Source organism: Elephas maximus, chromosome 2 (assembly GCF_024166365.1).
Source record: "Elephas maximus indicus isolate mEleMax1 chromosome 2, mEleMax1 primary haplotype, whole genome shotgun sequence".
Taxonomy (NCBI): domain Eukaryota; kingdom Metazoa; phylum Chordata; class Mammalia; order Proboscidea; family Elephantidae; genus Elephas; species Elephas maximus.
The window spans coordinates 122,298,624-122,318,182 of NC_064820.1; the positions used below are offsets into that span (position 1 = coordinate 122,298,624).

General features: G+C 37.5%; 1 protein-coding gene across 5 annotated transcripts in view; it reads left to right on the forward strand.

Annotated features, from left to right (window-relative positions):
- APC (APC regulator of WNT signaling pathway) overlaps positions 1 to 19,559 on the forward strand; it is a 154,115-nt gene that overhangs the window by 25,086 nt on the left and 109,470 nt on the right. The window contains exon 1 of one of the 5 annotated variants that reach the window (XM_049872224.1): positions 9,405 to 11,760. The exons of the other annotated variants lie outside the window; for them this stretch is intronic. The gene's annotated coding sequence lies outside the window, so the exon portion shown is untranslated. Of the gene's footprint in view, positions 1 to 9,404; positions 11,761 to 19,559 lie in introns of those variants that run through there. 5 annotated transcript variants of the gene reach the window in all.

Consider the following 19,559-nt stretch of genomic DNA (forward strand, 5'->3'; position numbering starts at 1 on the left):
TAACAAGAGCAAAACAATATATATCAAACATATTTAACATCATACAAGGACAGTGAAGCAGAACTAACCCAGAAAGAGTAGCCATTATTGAGTCATCAAAGTTTTTGAGTTCTTTTACTATCAGGCATTGTATTGTGTTTGCCACACCCCCATAATGCAAGTCTCAAAGTCTGTTTCTCTTTAATTGTTTAACTAAATCAACGTAAAGATGTCATGAAGAAAGTATGTTCTAGATATCCAGAAAAATCTATGATTACTCACCAATAAAAATTTATGGGTGAGAGGGATTTATTGTGGATACCAAGTGGTCATTTCCAAAGCTGTTTGTTTTTTCATTTCCACTTATTCTGATTATAAAGGATATATTCATTCAATAAATATTTACTGAGCACCTACTGTGAGAGTATGAATCTAGGAAAATTGGAAGTTGTCAAAAATGAAATGGAACACATAACCATTGATATCTTAGGCATTAGTGAACTGAAATGGACTGGTATTGGCCATTTTGAATTGGACAATCATATAGTCTACTATGCTGGGAACAACTTGAAGAGGAATGATGTTGCATTCATCGTCAAAAAGAACATTTAAGATCTGTCCTGAAGTACAACACTGTAAGTGATAGGATAATATCCATATACCTACAAGGAAGACCAATTAATACGAGTAGTATTCAAATTTATGCACCAACCACTAAGTCCAAAAATGAAATTGAAGATTTTTACCAACTTCTGCAGTCTGAAATTGATTGAACGTGCAGTCAGGATGCACTGATAATTAATGGAGATTGGAATGTGAAAGCTGGAAACGAAGATGGGTTGGTAGCTGGAAAATATGGCCTTGGTGATAGAAATGATGCTGGAGATCACATGATAGAATTTTGCAAGACCAACGACTTCTTCATTGCAAATACCTTTTTTTACCAACATAAATTGTGACTGTATATGTGGACCTTGCCAGATGGAATACACAGGAATCGAGTTGACTACATCTTTGGGAAGAGAGGATGGAAAAGCTCAATATCATCAGTTAGAAAAAGGCCAGGGGCCAACTGCAGAACAAACCATCAGTTGTTCATATACAAGAAAATTAGAACAAGAGCCAAAGTATGACCTTCAGTATATCCCACCTGAATTTAGAGACCATCTCAAGAATAGATTTGATGTGTTGAACACTAATGACTGAAGACCAGACAAGGTGTGGAATGACAACAAGGACATCATACATGAAGAAAGCAAGAGGTCATTAAAAAGACAGGAAAGAAAAGTCTAAAATGGATATCAGAAGAGACTCTGAAACTTGCTCTTGAACGTTGTCGCTAAAGTGAAAGGAAGAAATGAGTTGAACAGAAGAATCCAAAGGGTGGCTCAAGAAGACAGAGTAAAGTATTACAATGACATGTGTAAAGACCTGGGGATGGAAGACCAAAAGGGAAGAATACACCCTGCATTTCTCAAGCTGAAGGAGCTGAAGAAAAAATCCAAGCCTTGAGTTGCAACATTGAAGGATTCTATGAGGAAAATATTAAACGACTCAGGAAGCATCAAAAGAAGATGGAAGGAATACACAGAGTCACTATACCAAAAAGAATTGGTTGACATTCAACTATTTTAGGAGGTACTTATGTGTAGGAATCAATGGTACTGAAGGAAGAAGTCCAAGCTGCACTGAAGGCATTGGCAAAAACCAAGGCTCTAGGAATTGGCAGAATACCAATTGAGATGTTTCAACAAATGGATGCAGCTCTGGAAGTACTCCCTTGTCTGTACTAAGAAGTTTGAATGACAGCTACTTGGCCAACCAACTGGAAGAGATCTATATTTATGCCTGTTCTCAGGAAAGGTGATCCCACTGAATGTGGAAATTATCGAACAATATCATTAATATCACATGCAAGTGAAATTTTGCTGAAGATCATTCAAAAGTGCCTGCAGCAGTATGTTGACAGGGAACTGCCAGAAATTCAAGCCGGATTCAGAAGAGGACGTGGAACCAGGAATATCATTGCTAATGTCATTTGGATCTTGGCTGAGAGCGAAGAATACCAGAAAGATGTTTACCTTGTTTTATTGACTATGCAAAGACATTTGACTGTGTGGATCATAACAAATTATGGATAACATTATGAAGAATGGGAATTCCAGAACACTTAATTGTGCTTATGAGGAACCTGTACATAGATCAAGAGGCATTCGTTCTATCAGAACAAGGGGATACTGTGTGGTTTAAAGTTAGGAAAGGTGTGTGTCAAGAATGTATCCTTTCACTATACCTATTCAATCTGTATGTTGAGCATATAATCCAAGAAGCTGGACTGTATGAAGAAGAATGGGGCATCAGGATTGGAGGAAGACTCATTAACAACCTGTATTATGCAGATGACACAACCTTGCTTGCTGAAAGTGAAGAGAACTTGAAGCATTTACTGGTAAAGATTGAAGACCACAGCCTTCAGTATGGGTTACACCTAACCCATGAAACAAAAATCCTCACAACTGGACCAATAAGCATCATCATGATAAACGGGGAAAAAAATTGAAGTTATCAAGGGTTTCATTTTACTTGGATCCACAATCACCCTTGGAAGCAGCAGTCAAGAAATCAAAAGACACGTTGCATTGGGCACATCTGCTGCAAAAGACCTCCTTAAAGTGTTGAAAAGCAAAGATGTCACCTTGAGGACTAAGGTGCACCTGACCCAACCCATGATGCTTTCATTCGCCTCCTATACATGTGAAAGCTGGATGATGAATAAAGAAGACTGAAGAATTGATGCCTTTGAATTGTGGCGTGGGAGGAGAATACTGAATATACCATGAACTGCCAACAGAATGAACAGATTTTGTCTTGGAAGAAGTACAACCAGAATGCTCCTTAGAAGTGAGAATGGCAAGACTGTGTCTCTCATAATTTGGACGTGTCAGAAGCCATCAGTCCCTGGTGAAGGACATCATGCTTAGTAATATAGAGGGTCAGCGAAAGTGAGAAAGACACTGATGGAGATGGATTGACATAGTTGCTGCAATGATGGGCTTAAACATAACAACGATTGTGAGGATGGCTCAGGACCAGGCAGTGGTTTGTTCTGTTGTACATAGGGTCGCTATGAGTCGGAACCAACTCCATGGCACCTGACAACAACAGTGAGCACCTTCTGTGTGCCAGACACTGCATAAGCATCAGGGTGATAATAACTGAACAAGTAACATTTCATGATGAACGATGAGGCTCTGAATGCAGTACCTGGGAGATATCATAGGTGGATCTAACTTAGTGTAGGGAGGCACTCCTGAGACCTAGATGTGATCAACATTGGCTTGGGAGTCAGACTGCCACTTCACTGTTGTGTGGAATTGGATATATTTTAACTTTATTTGCACCTCAATTTTCTCATGTATGTGAATAGTGATAGTTTTATCACTACAAAAGTTTTATTAGGATTAGATGAGATTATATATATTAAAATACCTAACATAATGTCTGCCACTGGTTTAGAAGCCCATTTATCTTGAAAGTAATAAAATTTAATGAACGTCAATTGTATGACCCCGTCCAAGGCCCTAGGAGCAGTCCTGACAATTAATTTATATTTTTCTTAAGAAAGCCCCTTCCCAACTTATGTATGCTCCAGATCCCCCACAAAAGCTGAATCTGCCTCTGGCCACAGGTTAAGTAAGGCATGAATGTTCATTTCTATCTCTTTCAAATGTTGTGACTTCAAATCGTGTTCAACCGAGAGGTACTTTGCTTTGGGGGAAACAAAGAAATAATATGTGTTAGGTTGTGGAAATTTTATAAAATTCAGAAAAATTAAAATTCCTGTAATCCTACACCTAGGGAGGAACACTTGATATTTTGGTTCTCTCTCTCTGGTCTTCTCTGTGTACATATGTAATTCATTAAAAAAAAAAAAGAATATCAAATATACAATATTTTGCATTTTCACCTAATATAGCATGAATTATATAATTATAAGCTATATAATTATCTCCTATGACATCATTTTAGTCACCTCTAAGTGTACCAAAAGTATAATTAGCAAAGCCATTGTTAGCGGTAATGAAGGCTGTTTCTAACATTTCCCTAATGTAAATAATGCTGAGTATTCTTGAATAGAAATCTTTGTGTATGTATCTGATAAACTTTTGAAACCTACTGTCTGTTTTCATGTATCCTCACCGACCCATAATATTCTTTTGAAGTATCGTTGCCCAATTAATAGGTGAAAATAGTACACTCTTGTTTTTATTTCTATTTCTTTGGTTCTTAACTGTAGTAGAACGTTTTTATATGTATTTATTAACTGTAAATATTTTTTCTTACATTAATTGCCAATACATATACATGCCTAGGAAACTTTTTGATAGGAAAATGTAAGTTTGTTTTCTGTGGGCAGGGCCTGAGGCTGTATAATACTGTAAATTAAAAGGCTGATTCAAAATGGTCTCCCTAGTGTAGTACAGTGGGAGCTTTGACAGCAAGATCTAGAGCAATGCTTGGTGTTTTTTGTCCCTGGTAACACATGCCAGTGCCTGGGCTTCATCGTCAGAGACTCTGACTTACTGGCGTTTTAAAAGCTCCTTAAGCGATTTTATTATACAGACTAGTGCACAGACACTTAGTCCCAAGGCTATGTCACATCATTCTTTTCACACTTGTAGGACCCAGGGCTTTTACTAAAAGTGCCTCCATTTTCTCTGTAGACAGTTATATTTTGCAATAATATTCATTATTTAGCATTTTTCTACTGCTATTTCATGAGGGTATCTGCATTTAAAAGCTCTCTCTTGAAAATCTTTGGAGGTTAATTTTAAATAATTCCTTAAACTAATATTTAATGCACACCTACTATGTACAAAATATTGTGATACATACCATGAGATTTAGAAGATAAATCAAGTGTAGGCTCTTCCCTCAAGATTCTTACAATCAGGAATGGGAGAGAAGATATACACACAGAGGTACAAAATGTGTTCGTGCCACAAAAGAGGTAGGAACAATGAAGGGGCAAAGAGGATGAATTGATTGTAGGTGGGATGATGGATTATTTCTTGGAAATCTGTATTTGAGCTGCACCTTGACTTGAACCAATAGAGCAGCAATTAATAACCCTTTACTTTTAAAAAAGTTTTTCATCATTTATAAAGCTTTCTCACATTGCACATTCGATCCTTACAACTACTCTGCAAAATAAGCCAGACAGTTATCCCCATTTACAGATGAAGGAGCAGCTGATCTTTTTAGAAAAGTTAAATGACTTATGCGGAGTCATATAGCTAGAAAATGAAATATTCAGAACGTGAACCTAAATCTTCAGTCTCCATCTGCTGGCGTCTTCTACTGTGTCACTTTAAAATTTGAGTAAAGGCTGTAAGTGTAAGGTGAATTTTAGAAATGGCTGATGGTAGTCAGTAACAAAAGGACAAATATTGTATGAGACCACTATTATGAGAACTCAAGAAAAGGTTTAAACACAGAAGAAAACATTCTTTGATGGTTACAAAGATAGGGAGGGAGGGAGAGAGAGGGATAATCACTAACTAGATAGTAGACAAGAATTATTTTAGGTGCAGGGAAGGACAACACACAATACAGGGGAGATCAGCACAACTGGACTAAACCAAAAGCTAAGAAGTTTCCTGAATACAACTAAACACTTCAAGGGACAGAATAGCGGGGGCGGGGGTCCCATGGTTTCAGGGGACATCTAGATCAATTGGCATAACAAAGCTTATTAAGAAAATGTTTTGCATCCCACTTTGGTGAGTGGCATCTGGGGTCTTAAAAGCTAGCAAGCGGCCATCTAAGATGCACATATTTGTCCCAGCCCACCTGGAGCAAAGGGGAATAAAGAACACCAAAGACACAAGGAAAAGATGAGCCCAAGAGACAGAAAGGGCCACATAAACTAGAGGCTCCATCAGCTTGAGACCAGAACTAGATGGTGTCTGGCTACCGCCAACGACTGCCCTGACAGGGAACACAACAGAGAGTCCTTGATGGAGCAGGAGAAAAGTGGAATGCAGACCTCAAATCCTAGTAAAAAGACCAGATTTAGTGGTCTGACCAAGACAGGAGGGACCCCAGAGGACATGGCCCCCGGACCCTGTTAGCCCAAAACTGAAACCATTCTCGAAGCCAGCTCTTCAGACAAAGATTAGACTGGACTATAAGACATAAAATGATACTGGTGAGGAGTGTGCTTCTTAGCTCCAGTAGACACGTGAGACTAAGTGGGCAGCTCCTATCCAGAGGCGAGATGGGGGGGCGCCGGTAGGGGGACAGGAGCTGGTTGAAGGGACACAGGAAATACAGGGTGGAGAGGAGGAGTGTGCTGTCACATTGTGGGGAGAGCAACTAGGGTCACATAACAACGTATAAGATTTTGTATGAGCAACTGACTTGAACTGTAAATTTTCACTTAAAGCACGATTGAAAAAAAATGGCTAATGGTTGATTTGATTGATAGGATGCAAGTTCTGAAATAGTTACAGATAAAGCTGTAGTGTGGTAGGCAGAATAATGGGTTCCGAAAGATGTCCACTTCCTAATCCCCTAAAGTGCTAATCAGCTCACTTTAAAATGTTGTTTTTAGGTACTGTCAAGTTGGTTCCAACTCATAACAATCCTATAGGACAGAACAGAACTGCCCCACAGGGTTTCTAAGGAGCAGCTGGTGGATTTGAACTGCAGACTGGTTAGCAGCCAAGCTCTTAACCACTGTGCCACCAGGGCTCCAACTTTAAAATAGGGATGTATTATTCCAGATTATCCAGTTGGGCCTAGTGTAAACAAAAGGATTCTTAAAAGTGAAAAGAGGAGACAGAAGAATGAGAGTAGGAGAAGGAGATATGATAATGGAAAGTCTGAGTGATATGAATTGAGAAGGACTCAACCTGCCATTGCTAGTTTTGAAAATGGAAGAAAGGGTTCATGAATCAAGGAATGTAGTCGGTTTCTAGAAGCTGAAAAGGGCAAAGAAACAGTTTCTCCTGTAGAGCTTCCAGAAAGGAATATAGTTCTGCCGACACTTTGATTTTAGCTTAATGAGACCCATTTTGGACTGTTGAACTACAGAAGTGTAAGTGAATAATTTATCTTTTAAGCCACTCAGTTTGTGGTAATTTGTTACAGCAGCAGTAGGAAATTTAATACATGTAGGAAGCCTTTTTGTGTAGGAAAATCAAGCTCCAAACTACCTTAAGTCTGCTGTCAAAAGTGGAAAGCCATGAATAGTTCTTGAGCAGAGGTGCAAAAAAATATGTGATTAGAGAGAAGAAAGATTAGAGGAAGAACAACCAATTAAAATTCTGTAATTGGTGTTAGGAACAAGTTCTTTTAAGAAACTTTCACCTCCTGGGGTAACAGAACACACAGAGAAGTCCGGCTTGTGGAAGACTATGACTGTATCCCCCACGTAGCTTAAACGGGTATATCTTGAATAAGACCTATGTATCACTAAAATTCCCGTTACCATTGCAACATTTCTGCTCCTTTCCATATTTCAGGGAAAATGCGGGAGAGACAGGAGAATTCGTCTTCACATCCAATTTGGCCTTGGAAGTCTGACCCATTTATTCTCTTATGCTTTTTCATTATAAAATCAGTATAAATCCAAAGACTGAAAGGTTTTTGAATGAATCTGAGTTTTATTTGATAACTTTGCACCTGTAGAAGTTAAATTTATACTAGTAAGTGCTATTTCAATGCATAATTTTATTATTTCTAAAGAAATGATTTTTTATGATGTCTTTATAGGGATAAATCTATTTTATTCTATATCTGAGGTCTCCAGTAAAGAGAAGGGGTTGAGTATCAAGAAAGCTCAGGAGTCAGTTAAGACAACTAAAAGGAGTACCAATTTTAACTCATTTTATACTAGTTAATATTGTTCATATTATTCTTGTCATTTTTTTTTTTTAATCATAAGGCTTAAGTTGGGCGAAACGTTTCTATGCAGAAATGGAACTCAAAATTTAAGACATTAAGAATTCTATTAATCCTATTTGCTCATTAGTTTTTTGTTCTAGGGGTAAAAGGTTTAGAAGATTTTTTTTTTCCTTAGGTGAACTATGTGTACAATATGTGTAACATTTACTTACAAAGTCATTTAACTAACCAACAGTGAAGCTGATGATAGTGAACACTGACATTTGGAAACAGTGATGTGTTTGTCAGTTGCAGTTTTGTAACAGCCTTAACATAGAGTTTTTTCCTGAATTTAATTTTAATCAGAAAATATTTTGTGTGTGTGTGTGTAAAAACCAAACTCATTGCTGTCAAGTTGATTCTGACTCATGACGTATAAGTAGTATAAATGATAACATTTTTTAACAGGAATGGCAAAAGCTTTATTCTAAGATGTGCATACCTGATAGCACAAGCTAATGAAAGCTTCGGTGGTCTCCACTATGTTCAGTTTTTGTTAATACAGATTGACTGTGGCTCTGCAGAAGAAAGGCCTGCCAAACTGCTTCTATAAGGATTACAGGCAAGAAAACCTTATGTAGCAATTCTACAGTGCCAGTGTCCAAAGGCGATTGGTTCCAGGACCTTCCACAGATACCAAAATCTGAGGAAGCTCAAGTCCTGTATATAAAATGGCGTAGTATTTGTATGTAATGTAGCACATCCTCCTGTGTATGTTAAATCATCTATAGATTACTTAAAAAGCCTAATATAATATAAACCAGACACCAAACCCACTGCCAATGAGTCCATTCTGACTCATAGCAACCCCACAGGGTTTCCGTAAATCTTTATGGCAGAAGCCTGCCACATCCTTCTCCCTTGGAGCCACTGGTGGTTTCAAACCGCTGACCTTTTGGCTAGCAGTGGATCACTTTAACCACTGCACCACCAGGGCTCCTTAATATAAATGCTATGTAAATAGTTGTTAATGCTTACACTTAACACCTAATGCAAATTCGAGTTTTGCTTTTTGGAATTTTTTTTCCTGAATATTTTCAATCCTTGGTTGAATCCACAGATGCAGAACCTGTTGATACAGAGGGCTGACTGCACTCTGCAACACATGGGGTCGCGTGAGTGGGGGGAGGGGCCTACTCCATCGCTAACAACAATGTGGTTTTCATTACAGAATTTAAAATAGCTAAATATATTTTTTAAATTAAATTTAAACCAAACTTTTGTGGAACCTTATGGAAACTTGATTGAAAATCGTAATAACTCAATTGGCAATATTTTAAAGTATAAAGTTTTTAGATTGGCTTCATTTTTTATTTGAAGCACAGTGATTAATGAACATGTAATGGTCATAACTTTCTTTAAAACTTTGTTATTTGAATCACTGACTAAATTGTATAATGCAGAAAAAATTCAGACTATTTTGGCTATAAACTGGTTTACTAAGTAATAGCTTGAATCACAGTCTGAGTCAAGAGTAATAGGCTTACAATTGTTTCTTGGGATACTAAAAAGTTGTTTTTAGGAGTTTTATAAAATGTATTCTTTGTTTTGAAGGATACTTTTTCTTTCCAGAAGATGTAGGTCTTATGAGAAATGATCTATTCTGAATTTGTCAAGAAAAATGATCAGTGACTATATAAAGAAGTCAGTCTTGTGCAGTGACTCATGTACTTTCAGTAAGAGGAAAGCCTTTTGTAAAACTAAGTCATCTGATAAACCCATTGCCATCTAGTCAATTCCAACGCATAACAATCCTATAGAACAGAGTAGAACTGCCCCTCAGGGTTTCCAAAGCTGTATAATCTTTACTGAAGCAGACTGCCAGGTCTTTATCCCCTCAAGCAGTTGGTGAGTTCCGACTGCTGACTTTTCAGTTAGCAAAGTGCTTTAACCGCTGTGCCTCCAGGACTCCTTAGTCATCTGATAAAGGGAATATTTAAGATGGAATCAAATTGATTTCCTTTATGTATCCTTTATCTCAAATATGAAGGGAAATTGTCCCCAAATATATTTAAACTTTTAACATAAGTTTTCTAATTATGGTAATACTTGGTTAATATGGAAGTAATTCATTTTGCTTATTCAGCAGATATCTAGGGAGTATTTGCTACATATCGGATTCCTGAGTGGTGCAAGCACTGGGATCAGATACTGTCCTAAAGGTTGGTGATTCGGACCCACCCAGCAGCACTAGGGAGGAAAGGCCTGGCGACCTGCTTCCATAAAGATTACAGCTAAGAAAACTCTATGGAGCAGTTCTACTCTTTAACACATGGAATCACCATGAGTCAGAATGGACTTGATGGTAGTGGGTTTGGTTTTGTTTAGGGCTAGGTATCAGGAATTATAATAAGAGAAAAAAAAAAAATCCAACAGCATAAAGAGCAGGAATCACCCCTTAACCCCACTTTCCAAGGATAACCACTAGAGCATTTTGTTGTATGTCTTTTGCTAATGTGTATATAATGTTTAATAAAATAGAACTGTATTCAATATGCTTTTTAAGTTTGCTTTAATTATTAATTTGAAAATTTAAGAAAATATACTTCATTTAAAAACTTGAAGTTTAGTATAGATTTGAAATAGGTAAACTAAACAGATTTTCCCCATTTAAACCATAACTGAGAGGAGCCCTGGTGTCACAGTGGATGAGCATTGGGCTGCTAACCATAAGGTCTACCAGCCTACTCCTTGGGAGAAAGTTGTGGCAGTCTGCTTCTTTAAAAGATTTGGTGGCGGTCTGCTTCTTTAAAAGATTTGGTGGCAGTCTGCTTCTTTAAAAGATTTACAGACTTGGAAACCCGAGGGGACAGTTCTGCTCTGAGTCCCAGTTGACTCAAGGCAAGGGTTTTTGTTTTTTTAAAACCAGAACTGTAAATCTACTTTAGATTCTTTGCAGTTTGGATTTTGCCCTAGTTCTACTCTGTCCTTTAGGGTCGCTATGAGTCGGAATCAACATGACGACAGTGGGTGGGTAACTCATAAAAATTAATAATTTAAGTTCAGTTGTTTAGATTTAATGGAGCGTGGGATTTGCGTTAAAATATTGAATTTAAGCCTCAGATTGGTAGTAACTCTTAATGAACGTTCACTACGTGCCGGGGACTGCTGTAAATATTGCTTAATATATAATAATTTTTTTCATTCCATACTTCTATTTTCATTTAATAGAGGATGAAATGGAAGCACTAAGAGGTTAAGTGACTAATAAAGTCGCACAACTAGGGAGTAGTGGGAGCAAAGATTATACCCAGGCCCTGTGACTCCAGCGTTCTGATTGCAATCATCGCTACATTGTGCTGCCATCATAGCTTTTTTGGGAACTGTATTTTTAATTTAAACATAATTCGAGTGATCTACCTAACAAGTCTGTGGTTTCTAATGTAAAATTGTTCGTTGTAATGCATTTAGTAGGATTCTCTTTCTCTATGCTGCTAACATGTAAATCTTCACGAATGAGATGTAATTCTTCCCCACGCACCTCCAGCATTTCATGCTAATCACTGACCTGTGGACCTCCCATACCCCACCTACATTTCAGCTACTGCCAGCTTCCGTGGGTTGGCGGAGATGGGGGTGTTGAGGGCTACCCCCTAGGGCTAGGTGCGGAGGGGCGGGGTCCTGCGCCCTTCTGCAGAGTGCGGGTCTGGTAGCCGAGCGTGAAGCAGCTGAGTAATCCGCTGGATGCGGACCAGGGCGCTCCCCATTCCCTTCGGGGGCCCTCCGATTGGCTCGGCGTGGGCACACGTGACCGGCATGTGGCTGTATTGGCGCAGCCCGCTGGGGTGTCACTGGAGACGGAATGGAGGTGCTGCCGGCTTCGGAGATGGGGTAGGTGCGGGAGCCAGGAGCCACGATGGCCGGGCTTTCGGGGAGGGGGGAGGGTTTTCCTTTGCTCTGTCTGAAGCCGGCGGCCTTTCCTTGGCACGGGGTCTACTGCCACATGCCAACCGAGGAGGTAGGGGCGTTTCCCCCTCTACTGCAGCGCTGGAGATGGATTTCCAGGGCTTCAGATCCAGGGTTTTTGACAGGAGAGGAAGAAAGGGGGAGGGGTAGAAGTGTTAAGGGGAGTCCGTGGTGAGAAAGAGCTGTTTTTGAAGCTAGAAGGGGGTTTTGTTTTTGTAATGCCGGTTGACAGAGTGGAATAACAGTATCTAAGGATACGGGTAGAGGACAACAAAGAATGGAGCATACTGATGGCGAGGAGCAAAAGCTCTAGCCCATTGGAAGGGCTTCTTTTCCTCCCCAGCTACAAGGACACATGCAGCAGTATCCAAAAGGGAGGGGATACAAAGCTTCTGCGGATACCTGATGTAAATCTAGTGAAAGAAGGGATACTGGGGAGGGGAGGAAGAGAAGGCAGGTATTGCAGAGCTTGTCCTGGTGTTTTTAGTTGGTTGGTGAAATTTTGGTCACCAGTAGCATGCCTGCTTTTGTAAAACATCTAAGAGAACTCCCTACTGATACAGTAGCATAAAAGATACCAGTGTCTTTGTTAGTTACAAGACGCAGTGGTAGTGGCTTTTTGGAGCTGACTGCAGCAGTGCTTTTCTCCCTGTGTTAGGCTGAAAAGAACTGCAGAGCAATAAGAACCTTGCAGCGTCGCTGGCAGTAGAAGTCTATTTACAAGAACCTGTAGTTTGTAATTGCAACCTGAATAGGAGAAAAAATGATTTGGTTTTTTAAAGTAAGAAAAATGCCAGGATATGAATGGGCAGTGGAATGTATCGGATACTTTGATTCTACATCACAAAAGAGATGCTCAAATTATTTGATTTAATATACATCCTATAGGAAACCTTGATAAATTATGTATGAAGCAGTGAATATTTTCCTTTGTTAGTGTGGCTTTTATGCCATTAACTAGGTCATTCAACAATAGATGACTTTATAATGTAGATTACTTTGTGAAAAATTATACTAATGCGTTCTCATAGGCTTAATATGTAAGATCTGTATTTATCAAGTAATTTTACATTACTCTTTGGTCACTTTTAGATATCATTCAATAAAGTCTAGAAGTAAATATTTTAAATTAAAGCACCATGGCTGTTCTTTTAGATGTATTTCTGTTTAGTGAATACTCATAAAATACACTCTTGATATAAAATGTTTTTTATTGTACATACTTTTTTGCTTTCCTTAAATGTCTAAAAATATATGTTTTCAGATTGAGTAAGGTTTTAAATGCCTAATGTTTATATATATTTATGGTAGCCAATATGCCACACCTCCCCACTCCCTGGACAGGGATGGCAGTGGCTTTGTAAAACCCTTCAGGATCAATGACCTTGTCTCTTAAATAGTGTTTATGTAATAGGAAGTATTCAAACAACCTTTAATTTTGTTTCAGTAGTTTTTTTCAAAATGTGGAATTGGAGTAGAATAAATAAGATTATGTCGATTTTTCATTGATAAAATTGAAATAATTTTATTCTTTATATAAAAATTAATTCTGCTTAAAAAATTATTTGATCATGGATATTAGGGTTAATTGTTCTTAAAGTTTTTTTTTTAATCTGATGAAAACTAGCTAGAATTAAAGATGTCGCATTAAAATTCTGAACAACTTTGATAGCTTATATAGTTCTTTGAACTCTAATTAGTATAGTCCTTGAGTTTATAAAATTCTTGTTTTTACATAAATTACCTCATTTTATCATTTAAACAGCTAGCTCTGTGTAGTATTATTTCTGTTTTAAAGGTCGGAGTTCTCCTAATCATGTATGTTATGACTTTATCCAAGGGCATGTATTGTATAAGGATGAAAAGAACTTAAGTTTTCCAACTCCAGTTTTTTAACAACAGCAACAACCAAAAAAAAAAAAAAAAAAACTGTAATGCCTCTTATTGTATACTGAAATAATATGGTAAAGCTTTTGCTTTTGGAGGTCCGGAAACATACAAAATAGCAAATCATCACAGAAATGATTCAAAAAAGCAATATAAATTAATGACAAACCATCAAATGGAAAAGAAGTTTTAACTTGGTTATGGATTTTTAATTTTAACGTAAGAATACTTTATAAAATACCCTCTAGCTAAACAAATGGAGAGGCAGCAGTTTTCATAATGACACTATGACACTTTTCTTAGATCATCTTATTAGTCATATGAATACTTCTAAATAGAACAGCACTAGATTGAGATATTTTTCTGAAATAAAAAATAAATAACTAAAATAAGAAAAGTTGATTTCATTCCTCATATAGTATGAAATATCTAATATACAGCTGAACTATTGGCCTTTAGCAGTCTAGTGTTAATTGATATGGCCAGAATTGAGCTATTAAGGAATTCAAAAGTTAAATATTAGTAAGTATGCTTACAAACTGACTCAAATTTGTAATTTTTGTTGTTTTTCTTTGCACTCGTTGCTCTGGGTTTTTATTTTACCATTTTTCTCTATCTCTTACTGTTAAATGTTCTCTTCAATTTTGACCGTTCCCTTTTTAATTAATTAAATTATAAAATTAATTTTATTAATTTCCCTTCTTAAAATTGATTTTATATAATTTGGATTTAATTTGTTTTTATTACAGTCTGAGTAGAACTTAGCTACACAGCACATAAGATGGGGTAGGGCATTTTGATGAAGAAAAGATAAGTAAAACTTGAGGAAATACACATTCCCTACATATTTATTAGGGTACTACTAAATGTCAGACCTATGAAGGGGACTGGAGAACCAAGTAAGACATGGAAACTAACCTCTAAGAAACTCATAGTAGCACTATGTGAAATTTTATTGGAGGTTAAACACTAATTACTTTGCTACTCCTAGGGTCTTTAAAGGTTTATATAACCAAAAATATCTTGTAATTTAGAGGAATGTGGTAGTTTGTTCTTTGAAACAGCATGCCTTGTTGTAAAATACACTTGAAGCCACAGATGGTTCTGAAAAGTGAATTCCTTTTGAAGTATTAAGGGCCTTCAATGTAAAACGGAAAAGATAAAGTGTTTTCTAAATCTTCTAGACCTAATTAATGGTCAATAATCTGTGGTTCTTGGTCCCTGTAAGGTTAACTGTTAGAAAGAAAGATAAACCAGCTCTTGTTTTAGTACAGGTGACATCTAATGTAACAAATGTGTTCTTAAAAATTGCTTTTGTAAATCAAATCATGACATCACTAGTCCATGGAAAGCCCTTCTCCCTTTTATTCCTAAACTCTACTTCCTCACTTCTTGAAGGCACTCAGATATGCATAAATTCTTGTGAAATATTTAGTGTCATTTTATGTGTCTGTTTTTAATTTACATAATGTTTTAATGTTTTTAACTCAGTGCTGCTTTTAAGATCATCCTTTTTACTGCACGCCCATCTAGTTTGTGATGCTGACTGCTATTATTCGTTGCCATCCAGTTGATTCGTACCCTTTATCGATCAGCTTCTGCTTGTGAAGGCTCCAGGTTTTTCTAAATCTCTTTTGCCACAGTGCTATGATGTACATGCTTGTACATGACTCCTCATGGACTACATTAGTTGCATATTGCTGTATAACATATTCCTCCAGAATTTAGTGGCTTAAATAGCAAATGTTTATTTTTTCAGAATTTTTGTGGGGCAGGAATTCAGGAGTGATTTGGTTGGGTAGTCTGGCTTAGGAGCTCTCATTAGATGAGTGATGGTGTCAGCCAGGACTGTAGTCATCTGTAAGTTTGACTTGACTGGAGGATCCTTTCCAAGATAGCTTACTCACGTAGTCTCAGTTCCCTGCCAGTGGGCCTCTCTCCATGGGGCTGCTTGAGTGTTGTGACATGGCATCTGCCTTTACTAAGTGATCCCAGAGAGAAAGAGCAAGGAAGAAGCTGTAGTGCCATTTATGATCTAGTCTCAGAAGTCATATGCCATCACTTTCGCCATATTCTGTTTGTTAGAAGTAAGTCACTGAGTCCAGCCCACGCAAGAGGGTATGAATTAAGCTTTACCTCTTCAAGGAGGAGTGTCAAAGCATTTGTGAATATATTTTAAAATCACTACATGGACCAATGGGAAGATTTCATCAGAATTTATCCCTAGGAAAGAGATTGCTGAATCATGTATTGTTATCTTACTGCTGTTGTAACAAATTGCAACAAACGTAGTGGCTTAAAATGACACAAATTCCCGTATAGAGGTCGGAAGACTGAAATGGTTTAACCTGGACCAAAATCAAGATGTCAGCAAAGCTGCGCTCCCTCTGGAGGCTCTAGCGGGGGAGACTTTGGGGGGAATCTGTTTCCTTTTCCAGCTTCTGGAAGCTACCACCACCACTCTTTGGCTTGTGGTCCCTTCTTCTAATCTTCCAAGCCAGCAGCACAGCAAATCTCTCTTTGGCTCTGACCCTCCTGTTGACTCTTATAAGAACTCTTATGATTACATTGGGCCCACCTAAATAATACAGGAAAATCTTCCCATCTCAAGATCCCTAACTTAATCACATCTACAAAACCCCCTTTGCCATGTAAGGTAACATATTCACAGGTTTCGAGGATTAGAATGTGGAATCTGTGGAAGGGGGTGTTATTCTGTCTACCGCAGGCTACATATAACAGCCCTTTATTTTCTTTGTGGGCTTTTTTTAGTTCAAGTTAGTGATAATTTTATGAATGACTGTTATACTTTTTTTGTAAATTCAGATTTTTATTAGATTTGTTTATAGTATATAACAATCACTAAGATAGCAAAAAAAAAAGATAGCAGATATTAATTGAACAGTATTAAAATATGTTTTTCACTAGCTGTTTTCAAATTCTTAGTTTTATCATCAATTATCTCAATATATTAACTACTTCTGACATGTTGTCGTTAGTTGCTGTCGAGTTGGTTCCAACTCATGGCAACCTATGTATACCCAGTGCCATCGAGTCGATTCCTACTCATAGTGACCCTATAGGACAGAGTATAACTGCCCCATAGAGGTTCCAGGGAGGATTCGAACTGCCAACCCTTTGGTTAGCAGCCGTAGCACTTAACCACTACGCCACCAGGGTTTCCAACCTGTGTGTAGCAGAAAGAAATGTAGCCCAGCCCTGTGACGTCTTCATGATCGTTGGTATGTTTGAGTCCGTTGTTGTAGCTATTAAGTCAGTCCCTCTTATTAAGGATTTTCCTCGTTTTTACTGACCCCTTACTTTACCAAACATGATGTCCTTTTCTAGTGATTGGTTTTTCCTGATGATGTGTCCAAAGGAAGTGAGCCAAAGCCTTGCCATCCTTGCTTCTAAGGAACAAGTGGAGTTTATTTCAGGAATAGAGGGTGGGTCAACATTAGAGAAAATCTTATAATTCACTGCATCAACACATTAAAATAAAAAATGGTATGATTTTATCAAAAGGTGTTATAAGAGTATTCAGCAGCTACTTCTAATAAAAACCTTAAGTAAATACAAGAAAAGGAAACTACTTAAACATGTTAAAGACATTTTACTGAAATTTGAGTCCTCGGGTGGTACAAATGGTTAAGTGCTCAGCCTAGCCGAAAGCCTGGTTGGCAGTTGGTGCCTCGGAAGACAGGTCTGGCAGTCTGCTTCTGAAAGGTCACAGCCTTGAAAACTCCTTGCAGCAGTTCTACTCTGCACACATGGGGTCGCCATGAGTCAGAATCAGCTCGACAGCAGCTGACAACAGCAACAAGAGTAAGGATATCCAGTGGTGTAATATTAAACCATCTGTATTAAAATCAGGAATAGATCAGGTTTTCACTATTGTCATTATTATTCAACATTGTTTTGAATTTTCAAGCTAGCACAATAAGAAAAAAAGGTGTAAATATTGGGAAAGAAGAATAAAAATATCTCTACTTATTTGATTGCATACCAAGAAAATCCACTAGTAAAACTATTAGAATTCATAGGATGATTTGATAAGGTGTCTGCATGTGAGATATGTATTAAGTAAAATCAGTAGTTTTTATCTGTACTAGCAGTATCTGGTATTGAGTGGTGGTGTTTCATTCACAGCAACCAGGGCTTCGAACCAGTTCAGTCATGGCTGATGATGCAAAATCAGAACAGACCTGAATTTTTTAAAATTTGGGTAAAGCAGAGCAACAGCTGGAACAGGAAAAATTACAGGTCAAAGCCCTGGAATGGGAGACTGGGAAGAGGCTTAGTGAACCCTTTGAGGAGCCTGATGCGGGATATTGGATTATTGCCAGGACTGTGGAGAGTGACACACATTCAAAGCAGAGCAGTTGGCCACCATCTTTGAGCAGATACTGCTGTTCTTTTCTGTGCTGGTTGAGAGATTTGATTGCTATGCAATGTTCATGCTGCCCTTGTTTTCTAAAAGGGAGATTAGGTTTCTAGTAGGGTGTAGACCTGTAATTTTGCCAGTTCCGGTTATCATCCCAGTTCACCCACATTTTACAAATTCAGGTCATTTCCAGTTTTGCGTTGTCCACCATGACTGAACTGGGGAGAACTGATTTTGAAGCCCTGACAGCAACTCGTACAATTAAAGAAAAAAAAAAAGATAAATCTGATAAGAGCCTTTTACTGAAGAAAATTGGAGATTTGATTTAAGGATCCAAATTATTTATGAGACAGAGTTAAAACTTACTGTTATATAAATGTGAATCTGCCCCAAATTAAATGTAATGTTGTAAAGTTCTAAGTAATACGAGAACTTAGCATATGATAAAAGATACACTTCAGTTCAGTAGAAAATAAGTAGTTTGATAAGTAACGCTGATGTTATTGGGCTATCCATGTGGAAGACAATAAAGTTAGACCACTATAGTCCTACCATATACAAAAATTAAAATTCTCTATATGAATTAAAGATCTTAGTGTAAAACTAGAATTTCGAATTCAAGTTAGTGAATTAATCACACACCATGTCTTTTTCCCAAAACCCCATTAAAGTGATAGTAAAGGAATTAAAAAAAAAAAAAAAAGTTTACAATACCATGAAGAGTGAGAGGGAATCCAGTTGTGAGATAGCAACAAATTTCTAGAAGATGAAGAAATTGCAAAAATTAAAAATGATTGCTAAAAAAAAAAAATCAAGGACCTTAAGACTTCCTAGTTCTCTGCACTTTCCAACAAGGCATTTAAAAGTAAAATACTGATTTTGAGAATTTCTGAATATCTCTTGAAGTTATTTGAACTGCATTGGAGTGTCTGAAAGCGAGAATTGAGAATTTGTGCTCTAGGGCAGGGGTAGGCAAACTGCCACCTGTTTTTGGAAGTTAAGTGTTATTGGAACAGTCATGCCCATTCATTTATGTATTGTCTGTGGCTTCTTTTGTGTTACACCCACAAAGTTGAGCAGTTGTGGCAGTGCTCGTGTGGCCCAAAAGCCCGTAATATTTATTATCTGGCCATTACAGAAGAAATTTGCTCTAGATAATTGTGGCAGTCAAAGACCTGTATTGGCCGTTAAATAAAGAAAAAAAGAATGGTAAGGTGCACTCCGTTTGGATTAAAAAAAATTTTTTTTTTTTTTTGGTATATTGATTTTGTATCTGACAAATATAAATTTTCATATTTCTTCAGAAGTTTCTGGTTTGCTTCTTCCTTTCTCATCATTAGGACTTCCCAGATTGTGTTGAATAAAAGCAGTGATAGTGGATATCCTTATCTTGTTCCTGATTATTTCACAGTTAAGAATGATGCTTACCATAGGTTTTTTGTAGCACTCTTTC